An 11,427-nucleotide genomic window follows, 5' to 3' on the forward strand; every position below is an offset into this window, starting at 1 on the left:
CTCTCTCTCTCTCTCTCTTTTTCTCTTTCTCTCTCTGTACGACGAATATTACATAACGGTGTATTATATACTCCGTCAATTTTCCGCAACGGCTTTTAGCAAAGTTAATCCCATGGAAAATCTATTTACAGCGTCGGGTCACGTTATTCACGATCATCAATTTGACTTTATAGAGTCGATCGCTTGAAAATGTCGTCGATGTTATTTATGATTTATTAAAGTGGCAGGAACGTTTTTATATGATCGCCAGGCAAGGATGCAGCTAGGATGTATCAATTTTTACTGAAATCGTCACATCCGCGGGAACGTATTCGCGTCAAGTCTCCGCGAAAAGTCTCAGAGAAGCTCGGCTCTCTCGAAATGAAGATCTTACAGCAAAATTTGTAGTGCACGAATTCGTTATATGTTCTGCGAAATCCAATTTTCTGCGTTCATAGTGATGGGATCAAGGGCTTCCGTGTAATCTGCGTGCGATAACGCTGTCTGTGTTTGCAAACTGCATCAATAATGGTAACAGTCACTGCTATTAATAGATCCCTTCAGCGACATTTTACTGATTGCAACTCTATAACAGAGCCGCCAGTTATAAGTATAACACATTTCAGTGAAGAATACACTGATTGCATTTTAGAGAAAGTACACCTCCCCCTTTCTCTTTCTCTCTCTCACTCTCTCTCCTTCTTTCTCGCTGAGGGGGCGAGCCACGCTACGTGATAAGAATTCGCGCGGATATGAATCGTAATAGCGACGCTAAAGCAAATTGAATATATTAATTCCTTTTCATTGTAACTCTGTGCCTGCGCCGCGCATTTATGGAAATTGATATTGCTAGGAAAAATTTACCGCTTATACTCTCGCGGATCATGATGACGAACTCGTTACGTGGAATATATAATTTTCTTTTTTTTTCTTTTTTATAAAAATTCTCTTCGCGTGCTCCTCGCTTCACCTCGCTCATCTTTCTCATTCTCGGGATCGCGAGCCGCGGAGTCTGAATCGAAATCCGAATCGTTTCGTCGTCGCGGCAAAGTGAAGCGCTGTCCGATACGTGTTCGCTCGAGTCGGCTACGCGTGCAAATGCACGTGGAATTCTGCGTGCGTTTTGCAAGTAGCGCGAATTCTGTAAATCAATGAAAAAACAAAAGGCAGACAGTCGTGAGTAAAGAATCGGCACGTGCATCGGTATCCGGTGGCCGTAATTGGATTGGCCCGCGGGCCGAAATTAAACTTGTCCGTTTTTATTGGAATTCCTTGCGAGTGAAGCTCGATACACACAGCGCGCGGTTATAGGGCGTGTATGTATATGTATGCATATATGGCAAAATACGGACGAGAGCTACGACTTTCGTGTTTTAATGCCTCCTCGTTCCTTCCTCGGCCCAGCGCGGCCGATAGCTATCGTAAATGCGCGGTAATTGGAATCGGTGGCGTCGCGCGCGCGCATCTCGGACGTTTTCGTCGCGAATAATTATCGGTCGCTCGTGGATTTTCTCTTAAATCGCCGCGCGAATCGGAAATACTCTCCTTCGGAGATTCTCCCGCAGTGTCGCCGCTACTCCACAAGCCACTTATTCATCGGTGTCTTTTCATTCGACTAGCAGCAATTGGCAGCAGCTCACATATATCCAATCTATTATCGTGTCTCCCAATGCGACGGGATACTTTTCTATTGCGTCTTTCGAGACACATTTCTTTTCGTCGTTATCGCCGACGTTCGTGGACTCAATGCCCACTTTCGTGGATGTCTTTCTCTTTGTCTGGTGGAACGTTTTATCGTACACTAAGCATTTGTAAATGCAGTCCCCTTCCCTGGCATAGTTAACTTTTATCCAGCATAATTCTCTAGCATTTGAAATTTTCGATCAGGCGCATTATGTATGAAATAGTCGCGCATCATGTGACTCTGTTAATTACTTTAGGAATTATCGATTTCTCGAGTAATCAACAATGATGGTGCATGAATATTTGATATATGATGCGTCTAACCCAAAAAAATTCAAATGTCACTACGCCAAGCAATGGGACTGCATTCATGAAGTTTGGTACACGATCAGTATTGGGGATTAGTCGATTACAGTTTTCTTTCGTTAAAGTAATCGGCAAATTTGTAATCAAGGTTAATCAATCGTCATGTATAAAATAAAAAATAATTTTATCTATTGAGGAAATTTATAACTATTATGATTATTAATCAAGCTCTGACGTGGTTGATTACACACTAATTAATAATTTATTTCATCGATCGATAAAATTATATGTGATTTTATACATGACGATTATTAATTTTGATTATTGATTTGCCGACTAGTTAAATATACATCAATTAATGTCTAACTCTGTAGATATAAACTCTGTCAATATAAACCGATTAATAAAAGCCTAATGCCGTTATCCGAGTTAACAATCTAATTTATTTCAAGTGATACAAAGTCACGTATAATTTGTGACTTTGTGTATATTTAAATAAATGATATTGATAATCTGAACAACGGCATTAGGCTCTTATTGGCCAGTTTATACTCCCAATTTATTTTGCTACACAGATAAAAACAGTTTTTAACTTACAAACTTGGGAAGACGTGCGAAACACTCGTATGGCAAACTGGGTAGGCAAGCGATTCGGGTGAGAACTGTTGTCCTCATTGCCGTTTAGGTATTCGAGTAAGCTATAATTTATTTCACACACCGGAATGCGCGCGAGGTCGCTCGTTCCTTGGCGTTCCTATGGGATGTCATAAAGAGGAGAGATATATCGATCATAAGCAAACACGTTCGGGAGACATCCGAAGAAGCCGGCACACCCACGCGAGACGCGAAGATAATCTTGTAATTGCTATGCATCAAGGGGAGGTAAATTGGTAATTGCTGTGCATCAAGAGAAGCTAAATTGCTAATTGCTATGCGAAACATAAAACGGGCGCTACCAAGTTTGCGGGGATGACAGCAAAGATTTCGATACGACCATCGTGCGCGGTCAACATGATACTGTAAATCGACCTCTGTCATACACAGAGAGAACGATTTATTGAATCAAATAAATATTTCTTTGGAACAGTCCAAACAAATTATTTGGTTGACACAACAAAAATACTTCTTTGGAACTAAGTTGCAAATAAATATTTTTGTTGCTTCAAACAAAATTTTGCTCGATCAATCGAAAAATTCGTTTGGACTATTCCAAAGAAGCGTTTATTTGATTCAACCAAATCGTTCTCTCTGTGTATCGGTGTGACGGGCATAAAGCAGCAATTGATATTTTTAATTCTAGCGAGAGAAAAAATGCAACCTCTCTGTACCACATCGATTTATTCCAAATGGAACAACACAATTCATATTAATTTATGAGAAAAGAATTATTACACAAATTCCTGGAATTTCATGTTCGCCTTTAGAAATGTCATCCGCTGCGTATAAATGGAGAACAAAATGGTTACATTAAATAACTGAAATATAAATTCGGAATTATTTTACGACTTTTTTTCCCTATATCGGTCTTCCATCAAGTCAAGGGAATGCGAGACAATTTTTAATATATATCGGTTTTGCATCAAGCGAGCGGGAACTTTAATATCGCTAATTGTGCTCCATTTTATATCCGATATCACTCCTTTCGACTTTTTGCGAAATAAAAATTGTTCCATATTCTCATCTTCTTCACATATTATATAATATTATCTTTATATGTGTATACAGAGATAGTATTTATTCAAAAAATTATTATTATTCTGCTCAGCATATCAAACATGATTTTTATTTTGCCGGAAGTTCAGAAATCGAGAGATATTCTAAAAGGAAGGAAAAGAAAGAAACAGATGAAACATGGATGTTCTTCCTTTCTTATTCTGCGAAACAAGAAAAGTTCAACAACTGGCGTGCAAATTTACCTGAGCTCAGTGAATATAATATAATATCGTAGCGCGGGAAAATCTGAAACGCGGGATTAATGGAGTTTCCCCGCCGCAGACTTCTGGCGCGATATAGTATCTCACGGTCCCGGGCAAGGGATTTCTTTTTTAATTCGATACTGTTGCCAAGAATGTAACTTACTTCACCATCGCCCGGCAGTACCACAAACCTCGCGGCTCTGTGAGTCGATATCGATAGGGAGCGAGGTTAAGGACAGAGGGTTGCTTTGATACCCTCGTACTCTCATTTTCGAAATCTCACGTAATGTATTAAAATATATTCGCCCTCTGTGCCGTTGGAGCACATTTTACTGTCGCTCTTAAGAACGGAACTTTCTTCTTCGAGTAACTGATTAGCATTAGAACAATTGTTCTCTTTGGCGCGCCGCTTTCGGCTAGAAGTGATTTCCACTTTCTTTCTAATTTAACGACCTGAAAAATATTCTATACAAAAGAAAGTTCTCACAATAGATTTCTGTAACAGAATGATTAACCAGATAAATTCACGTACAGTTGTTACACTTTTCTTATTTCGCAGAATAAGAAAAGAGAACAGCCAAAAAATGTAATTTTATTATATTCTCTTGTGTATACGACCTCAAGAAGATTGTTCTGAAACGAAAAGAAAAAGATTCTAACACTCAAAATAAGAACTCCAATAGCGCAAAGCGCTATTTCCTGTGATCCCATATTCTGAGTAAAAACTTACCGAAAGAGCATTCCTTTTCTATTGAAGTAAACTATCCCACTCCCAATCGGGAATATACTAGATATTACTCTAACTTTTTTCCTTCTGAATCAAGAGGAATATTGTTTACTTGCGAGAGCAGAACGTTCTCTCACTAAAAGAAATTTTTGTGGAGAACAAGGTTTGTACTGTAAATAAAAACGAAATTTCTTTAACTCTAAGGATACTGCGCTTAGAAGATTCCCCTTTTGGTTTGAGAGGAATTCTCTTGAGATCACATGTGTACAACGGGATATCCTCTAAAAATAAAAATATATCCCTTTGGACGAACATCCTTCCATATCTCATCTCGTAATGGCAACTTTTATATTATCGAATGCTTCCCCCTATGATGTGAATACAGAAACTATAAAAGACGAGAGGGCAGTTCATGATGATAAACAACGGTTTACGTTCGGACGGACCGCGAATCCTGGAGGGAGAGAGGGGTCGAAGAAAGGGGAACCTGAAGAAGCATCGTGCGTGCTCGCCCATCACACGGTCGTTTTCTGCGGTGCTTCGAAAATAGGGGAGGTAAAAGCGCGGTAAATTTACGTCGCGTGCACGAGTTTCTAGGTAGACGGGCAAAGTATCGCGATCAGGAGGTGAGATGAAGTTTAACGAGTCGCGTTAGTCGTGTTGGTTAAGAGGAGAGAAGCACACCGCCGCCTTTGTCGCCGTTGATGACGACGACGATCATCATACTCACGCTCGCGTTACCCAAAAGCCACGCTTGGAAACGTTCACGAGGAACGGATATAGGGCGATACGAGTCGCCGATATTTCCGCACGCACAGACACGCCCAAGTTTTTCCCGTGCTCTCCCGATCTCGGCCGCGCGCACCTTCTTCTTCGGCGCCGGCCGCGAAGTAGCTCCGGGCGTGTAATGCCCGGACTAACTCGATTCGAAACGAAAACGAGTTATCGGCGCTAACACGATTCGATGGAGGACCGCCGATGGCGATCTCCGCCGTCGCTCTCGACGGTAAAAAGATCCCGGCCCGATAGGGACAGCGGGATATATCCCCCGATATATACCGTATATCCCGCGCGCCGGCCACCATGTACAACCCCGCCGTTATATGTCCCTCCCGTCGGCGTGCTCCAATTTTCATTATTCGGACTTTATCCTGGGATATCGATCCATCGATGTCTGTTGACGCACGCCCCTGAAGAACCGGGCTCACCCCTGCCTCTCTATCGCAACGCGCCCTCCGCTGTTGTTTCGCGACGATCCGTGAATTCGCGTCGACGTGACTTCCACTGGAGTGGCGGTTCGCGGGGCGCAGTTTGCGATTAATTTTGGGACGCGAATGAAAAATTGTGCGGTCTGTGTGTGACACGCCGAATAAATACAATTCATGCCTCGCGAATGCTGTTAATATCGCACACAGGCGAAGTTTGCTTCTCTAATGTGTGTTTCAGCGATGGGAGCACTTTAATCGGATATCATTTCGCGAGCATTTCCAAATCGACATCTCTTCCGCTCGCGTATATATTTTGATGTGGTTTAATGAAATGGAACTTTATGAGCCCCAATAAGAGTCTATATATAGCTGTGACAATATAATCACACAGATAAAACGGAAAACTGTAAGTTGGGAAAGAGTTGTTGAAACCGTGCCCTATCAATTTCTTAATTATTATTGAATATATGAGCGGCATTTAACAGTAAAAAAATGAAAAATAAATGAGCAATGAAAAACATAAAGTTCTCAGATTATAACTTATTTTATGCGTGTGTTACAATTATTTAAGAAAATTAGATATGATTTAGGAGACCGGTACGATTCCTGCAATTCTCCGCTGCATAATATCAATAAGTATAAAATTTCATTAGTCAAATTTAAATATTTTGATTAATTAAATTTTCTACTTATATAAATAAATTTCAAGTTTCTTACTCGTCTAATTATACACAGAAAAAACAGTATTCAATTAATTTAATATATTTAAATTAATAATCATTGTTTCACACATAAGTATTAATATGTAATTTTGTTAAAAGAATTTTAGTCTTGAATTTCAACAATGTCATAATTTTATTTTAATAGTATTATATTCTCATACAGTATAATTTGTTTATTTTAATGATAACGACATCCCCTTGTATCTATGTGAGAGAAAAGAGAGAGAGTGATGAAAGGGAAGAGTGAAGAGAAAGAAAGAGAAAAAATGTCACGAGTACGATTATAGAGTGACATTTCTTTCCTTTCTCTTTCAGATTCTCCTTTCCCTTTCCGGCCTCGCTCGCCTGGCTGTTTATCGAAGTCGTCCGCCGCGTTTGGTTCGCGAATTTCTCTCTTCTCGCTCTTCACGCTCCGCGCTACGTGGTCTTTATCCACGCCAGCTTTTCTTCCTTCCTCCTATTTCTACACGTCACTTTCCTCCGCACGGTTCGTTTCACTCTCGTCCCGTCGTTCTGTCTCTGGTCTGTTTTCCCGCCCTTTATCTCACCCCCGCCTCATCACTCTCCCGGCCCCGGTCTCCTACATATCCAGCCACCCTCCTCCGCGCGACTCCCCCGCCGAAACATATTTCCTCGAACGTCAAAGTTCACCCGCTCTAAGTCACTTCGCTTCGATCGATCGGCCGCCGCGCGTCGTGTCCCAACTCACGAAATCCGGATTTGCACTCCGCATACATTTGCAATCCGCGAAATCGCGTTCGCCAGTGTGCACACATCGGTCATGCTGATCATTCTCGTCCTTGGCATCCGACCCCGAAATGTACACGCGCGCGATAAATTACCGCCACGCAGCTGGGATAACGGAGACAGGACGTGAAAGTTAATTACGCGGAATCGCATTATCCGAGGTCTTCTTTTTCTTTTTCCCTTTCCCTCGTGCACACGTCAAATGTCGCAAAAGAAAAACCGAGGAACGTGAGGCCGCCACGCGGGGTGTTTCCCGCGCTTCTCCTTCCATACGCGAGCTCCTCGATTCTCTCGAGTGGTTTCGACAGTATATTAATTCTAGGTGTTATTATCAAGATTATCGAGCTTCTTATAAGGTTGGAAATTAATAACTTTTAGATAGAATCTCTTAAATTAATTTACGCGCTAGAGAAAAACCTCCCCTGTGGTAGAAATTTAATGCGGTTTTCGAGCAGTTACTGAACAGTTATGTTAACTTTCGTTTAATAACTGCAGAGTAAAACTACTTGGGATCCACCAACCAACATGCAACCCTCTTTCTACAGATATTGTGCACAAAAGACGCGAGAATCTGGTTCCATTTATTAAACAGAAAATATATATGAACAAAAGACTATTAAATAGTTTAATAATCAAAACTGCTGCTCATAAAATCGGCAGATTTGCCTTGGTACTTTATTTTCTGTGCAATTTTTTCAATTTTAATGCTAATGAGAATTTTATAGCACAGGAAATCTTTGGTACATAATGTATATTTTCATGTTTCTCGCCCTCTTTATACCGAACATTTTTCACAACTATCAAATGACATGTGATTTTTTACCCATTCTTGTAGTTGTACTACTTTTATCAGATTTTCTAGGTCTGAGCTATCACATGACAGTTTTCATTTATATCATTGCCACCAGAATAGTCTGATGTATTCTCATTGCAATGAAATTCTGCATTATTAACATACACTTAATTTGTCTTTTGCTCACTTCCATTCTAATCTTGACTGTCGTATCTGTGTCACAGGACTTAATATCGTCAAATATATTTCCTCCAATTTCCTCTTCTCTTCCTTTGTACTTATCTACGCGTTCATTCATTGATCGCGCAATTTTAAACTCTTTTTAATGATGATTAAATAAATGATTAAATAAATATTCTAAATTTATTCGCAATGGATACTGTAATATATATATATATACACATTACAAAACTGGATCAATGTCATTGGTACTACGTCCTGAAAAGAATCGACCCACGTATTATTGTACTGTAAACTGTTTCAACCACTAAATAAAACTCTCTATCAAGTTCTTTCCTACGCAGTATTTTTACGATTAATGAGAATGCATCAGTATTAGACAATAGCTGAGCGGATTTCTACATGGACCTGCACACGTGTTACTTTAATCCCTAAATTGCTCAATGTGTGAATCAGAAAAATCCTAGCCGTAAATTATTTATCTCAAAGACTTTTTTGCTGCTTATTTGACCAGTGAGTTTCCGCGAAAAATGCGAGTTATCTTCACTCTCGCAAAGAGACGTATTTTCTCGAGTTACGTCGGTGCGCGCGCCGACGGAAATTCCACGGCGAATCGCGCTAAACGCCGTGCGTTCGCGCAGGAAAGTCCCGTGAAACTTCGGCCTCGACTCGTCGTCCTCGCCATTGTCTGACACACGGTCCGAGGTTTTTTCTTATTTGCCGCTGATGAAGCACAGCGGCTCGTAAGTGTCCATTATTGTCCTAATAGCAGGGAGAAAAAGGGGAGGGGAGGGCGCGAAAGTGTTTTATTTGAAGCCCGGGTTGCGTGTAACGTCGCGTCTCGACGAAACTTTCGTGGAAAATTAAGGAAAGTTGCCCGACGATCGGACCGCGAAATCGCCCCTTGGAAAACTTTGAAAGCAATCCGCTGCCGTGCGGCACGCGATCGAATTTTCTTGTTCTCTTTTTTAAATAAAAGCTACACCCCTCTCTCTCCATACCCCTTCCTCTTCCCCCTCGTCCCTCTTGTTTTTATCGCTCATCGAATTCGCGAGCACGAAGCGCGTTCGGTTTGTTTCGCTCGCGTGTGCGTTCGTTCGATTGCCCGAAACAATGAGCAATTTCCTTTGATAAACTTCCGCGGTAGAACACACAGCGCGTGCGCACGCATGAAACAAGCGACGCGGAAGAATATCAATTTTCACTTCGGACTTTCCGATCCTTTTTATGCGGTCCCATCACTGGCAACAAAATTTCATCTCTTCCTTGGATTATCTCATATTCCCCGGAAAAAAAGTGTGCAAAACGTCCATTATAAATTACACACTACGTTTAGCATAAAATATTCTCGCCAATATGAACACACGCGATCATCATAATTATTGTAAAGCCTTATTAATCCATCGGTGAAAAAGCTATAACAGTGCGCGCACAAGTTGAATCGAAACGTCGATTCAATTGCAAAGCACGCTGTCTCTATTAAAGAGATTTACTCATTCAACGTAAAATGCTTAAAATTACACAAAAATTTAATGTAACATTTATCGCAGACAAAACATATCCACGCGTAGTTGAAAGTTTCATGCTATTTGCCTGCACTACTGGCGAGAAGTTTAATGTTGAATGTTGTAATTTTGTGCATATAACCTTAGTTGTAGAAGTCATACATTGTATGAATCATTGACCATTATTCCAGTATAACTTCGTGGGAAGTGATACTATTCAAATTAAAAACTTATTGTTATAAATGTTACATAGTAAGAAACGCGGGATAGGAGAAGTAGTCATTGCATTTTGTGTAATGGTCGATTATAGACCTGAAAATTGCTGTTTTGAGCAGCCCTTACGGAAAAGAAAAATGGATTAAACAGATTTTTTTTTTTAAATATGGACGAACCAGAAATTGCATTTGAAGTTACCAGAATTCTGTTCATGCTAACAAAATTTCTGATTAATTTGAACAGAATTCTGGTAACTTCAAAGCCGGAATTTTCTGCTTCGTTCATATTTCACCAGAAATTTGGTTGATCCAACTAAATGTTTCTCCCGTGTTGTATTTAGTGAAACATAAGATACGCAAGGTAGTAACATGAGATTAATTTCAAATTAACATGTATTTGATAAATAAAATAAGAATATAAAAACGCGTGAGATTTCGTTCGAAAATAATGAATTTACGAATAGCTCTCTCGACGCGCTTTGAAGATGCATATCTTAGTGAATGAACTCTTTAAATCGTTTTATTCGAAATAACTTTGTCGCGTGACTCACCGATAAATACCCTTTTATTAGACAAGCAAAATAAAAAAATCTATATATACATAAATGCACATACACAGAGCACAAAATCGACTGAAAGCGCACAGTCACACATGCACGATTCACCGCGCTGCTGCGCATTTCCACGCGCGCGCGCGCGAGTAATCGCCGTTAAAGGTGGATCGATAGTCGCGATTTCATTGGCGTGCAACAAGTAGTTGCAAATTTCACCCATGGCGCGACGGAGGCAATAAGCACTTATGCGACTTGTGCACGCTTCGTTTGGGGAAAATATTAGTTTGTGCATACATAACGTTATGCGTCGAATCGCGCCGCTTTGATCGTATAACAGCAGCGAAATTGTTTCCCTAACAGCGTCGTTTCGACGCCATCGAGAGTTGTCGTTGTCGATGGCGCCCGACTCGATTAACTACTTGTTCCCGCATATACTTATCCGCGCGATGGAGCAAATATTCGGACGCGTGTACACACGAGAGAGATACACAGAGGGAGAGAGAGAGAGAGAGAGAGAGAGAGAGAGAGAGAAAGCGTGCGGTTACTAATCAATGGTGTGACTAAAGCTCGCTCGCCGCGGAGAAAGCTCCGGGGGGTGAGTCTCGCTGCGCGCTCCTTTGTCTTGCACAATGGCAATCTCGGTTACTTGGTTGCTCCAGTCCCGCGAGTCTCGTAACATAACGTTAATGATATAATATAATAATGCATGTATCATACACGGATCCCGATGAAAGCAAAATATAACGAAGCACTGGTGAAATCGTACGGCTCGATGCCACAGACAGGCATAGACAACGAGGGTTTTTCTTGAGATACATCCTTTCTCGTCCTCCTTCATATCTCTCTCTCTCTCTCTCTCTCTCTCTCTCTCTCTCTCTCTCTCTCTCTCTCT

The 11,427-nt window shown here is 40.9% G+C and overlaps 1 protein-coding gene across 3 annotated transcripts in view; it reads right to left on the bottom strand.

Moving 5' to 3' along the window:
• The window catches only part of LOC116848991, a 201,010-nt gene that overhangs the window by 100,899 nt on the left and 88,684 nt on the right, over nt 1–11,427 (bottom strand). The gene's annotated exons all lie outside the window — the stretch shown is intronic.

The sequence above is a fragment of the Odontomachus brunneus genome, unplaced genomic scaffold (assembly GCF_010583005.1).
Source record: "Odontomachus brunneus isolate Ranch 3 - 2012 unplaced genomic scaffold, Obru_v1 Obru_scaffold_103, whole genome shotgun sequence".
Classification (NCBI taxonomy): Eukaryota; Metazoa; Arthropoda; class Insecta; order Hymenoptera; family Formicidae; genus Odontomachus; species Odontomachus brunneus.